Here is a 3,418-nt window from a genome sequence, read left to right on the forward strand (position 1 = left end):
ACACGTGACTAGGACTCCGTGGCTTTACATGGTTGCATAAAGCACATGCGCTGCCATGTAATCTACGCGCATGTGTGGAGTAGCCACATGTGGTCCTGTATGCATGCGCGGCTAACTCTTTAAAAAGCCGGCGCCATGTTGCACAGGTCTCTCTCCTCTTCTCTTCTCTCCTCTCCTCACTCACGTGTGTGCTTCACACAGGCCTGTCACCTCTATCCTCTATCCTATATTAATAAACAGCTCTTCTGTGGATTTGTCGTGTTTGGGACGTGTTCCTCTTGGGGTAAGAGAGCACTAAATAACTACCACCTAGTTATTCAATTTGTCTATAGATGTCTGTAGTCTATTTGGTGATCTGTAAGCTTCTTGTACCTTTATAAGAATGTCCTTCAGGACTGGAGAGGTGGCTCAGTGGTTAAGGGCACTGACTGCTCTTCCACAGGTCATGAGTTCAATTCCCAGCACCCACATGGCAGCTAACAACTGTAACTACAAGATCTGACACCCTTACACAGACATGCATGCAGAATACCAATGCACATAAAATAAATTATTTAAAAAAAAAAAAAAAAGAATGTCCTTCTTTAGGTTGGGAAATTTTTCTTCTGTGATTTTGTTGAATATATTTTCTGGGCTTTCTTAGTTAGCGTTTTTTATTGCTGTGAAGAGACATCATGACCATGCCAACTCTTATAAGGAAAACATGTAATTGAGGAGGCTCACTTACAGTTTCAGAGGTTCAGTCCATCATCATGGCAGGGAGCATGACAGCATACAGGCAGATGTGTCACTGGAGGAATAGCTGAGAGTACTACATCTTGCAGGCAACAGGACGTCAACTAAAACACTGAGTGGTATCCTGAGCATAGGAAAAGCTCAAAGCCTGCCCCCCATAGTGACACACTTCTTCCAACAGGGCCATACCTATTCCAACAAAGCCACACCTCTGAATAGTGAGTGCCACTACCTATATGATTATGGGGGCCAATTATGTTCAAACTGTCAGATGGGCCTTTGAGCTGGGATTCTTCTCCCTCTAGTCCTATTATTTTTAGGTTTGTTCTTTACAAAGTGTCCCAGATATTTTCTGGATGTCTTATGTTAGGAATTTTTTAGATTCAGCATTATCTTTGACTGATGAATCTAATTTCTTTATTGTATCTTCAATGCCTAAGATTCTCTCTTCCATCACTTATATACTTGTTGGTGATGCTTGCATCTGTAATTCCTATTTACTTACCCAGATTTTCCATTTTCAGAATTCCCTCACTTTGTGTTTTTCTTTATTGCTTCGATTTCTACTTTTGTGTTTTGAACCGTTTCCTTCACTTGTTTGTTTTTTCTTGGCTTTCTTGACATTCTTTAAGGAATTTATTGATTTCTGCCAATTTTTTGTTTGTCTTTTCCCCAATTTCTTTAAGGGATTTTTTACATTTCCTCTATCACCTTTGTCAAGTTATTTTTAAGGTCATTTTCTCATGCTTCAGCTGCATCAGAATGTTCAGGTCTTGCTGTCATAGGATAGCTGGGTTCTGGTGGTGCCATATTTCCCTTTCTGTCATTGAATGTGTTCTTACACTGGTGTTTAAGGCATCTGGGTTTGGGGTGATTATAGGTCTAGGTGTTGATTCCTGTGTTTGTCTTTGTTGAATGGGTGTTTTATTCCTTGGTTTCTGTTTCCTCTCTGATCCTCTGGTCTACGTGGCCAAGGGTTCTAGTGACTGGCAAGTCTTCAGGTCCAGTAGGGTGTCTCTGCTGGGTTTTTTGGAGGGCCTTGGGGCCCTAGATCCAGCCAGGTCTCTGGTAAAACCAAAGTCTTCTAACAAAGTTGTAGACCAGAATGTGTAGCCCAGGAGAAGGGGTGCAGTCTGGGTTTGTTGGGTGGGCTTTAAAGAGTGTTAGTGGGCAGTGGGCAGTGTGGTGTTTTACCCGGAGTCCCTAGGAATAGCTTCTGGTAAAGCTGCTGGGGCTGTGGGCTGGGGTATGGAGCCCAGGGGAAGGGGTGCTGTTGGGGATGTTGGTGGACTTTAATGGGTGTTAATGGGTGGTAGGCAGTGTCTTACCTTGGGTCTTTAGATACAGGCTGGCCTCCAGTAAAATCTAAGACTTCTTCTGAAGTTGTAGGCAGGAATATGTAGCCAAGAGGAAGGGATGCAGTCTGGGGTTGTTGGATGTTTTTTAAATATTGTTAGCAGGCAGTGGGTGGTGTCTTACCCAGGGTCCCCAGGACTAGCTTGGCCTTTGGTAAAACTGCCAGGGCTGTGAGCAAGGGGAAAGGCCATGGGATGTGACCTGGGGATGAGGATCTGGGTAGTGGGGCAGCTTGGCTGGGAGATAGGTCACTTACTTGTTCTTCTGACTGGTGTGGACTTCAACTGGGTCTATGGAGTCTGCCTGAGTTGTGGGGAAGGGGTGGCCATGGAGAAGATGATGAGGTGGTAGGAGGGGCTGGGGTGGTGAGTGCATCTTGGGGGAACAGAATCCAGGGAATGGGAGCAATCCAGCAGGCAGGCAGGTCACTGACCTGCTGCTCATCAACATCCCTTTTCGCTTTTAAGATAACAGTTTCTCAGCTAACTTCATTGATGCTTTTCCAGCTCAGTGTGCCCACTTACATTGTGTACAAGAAAATGAAAATGGCTGTTTTATATTACTGAATCCTACCATGTTTTTTGTTTGGTGTGTGTGTGTGTGTGTGTGTGTGTGTGTGTGTGTGTGTGTGTGCGCGCGCACACACGCTTCCATTGACCTACGGTTGAAAACAACCCGTTAATACACTAACTCCATCTGCCCTGCGTAATTATGAAGTCTTGGTAAGGCATGCCATTAAAATTATGAAGATTATTTTCAGTAATAATTTGGCTTAAAACCTTGAAAGGTATGAAATGTATGCTAAATTTCTCCCCGTAGGACTCTACAGATACTTAGGATTAAAAATAAAGGTATTATTTAAGAGAATAATCAGTAATAAAATATAACATTAACTGGATGGGACTTGTGAATTTATTTATTTATTTATATTTTTATTTAATTTTTGTTGTTGTTGTTGTTGTTGTTTTAAGACAGGGTTTCTCTCTGTAGCTTTGTGCCTTTCCTGGAACTCACTTGGTAGCCCAGGCTGGCCTCGAACTCACAGAGATCCGCCTGGCTCTGCCTCCCGCTGCCGCCGCCACACCCGGCTGACTTGTGGATTTTTTATCAGTGAGTCCACCACTCTAACATGATTGAAGTCATGCTTTATAACTGAAGAAGACACTATTGGAGGAGATTCATAATTCAGCTGGGGACTCAGATTATGTCTCTGGTCTGACACTGTCAATTGCGGAAGTGCCCTGTGCAGGTTTGGGCAGTGCAGAAAAGGGAGTCCCAGTGCAGTCAGGAAAACCTGAGGAGTCAAGTACAAAAGACCAAATCTATG

This window comes from Onychomys torridus, chromosome 5, assembly GCF_903995425.1.
Source record: "Onychomys torridus chromosome 5, mOncTor1.1, whole genome shotgun sequence".
NCBI classification, from domain to species: Eukaryota; Metazoa; Chordata; class Mammalia; order Rodentia; family Cricetidae; genus Onychomys; species Onychomys torridus.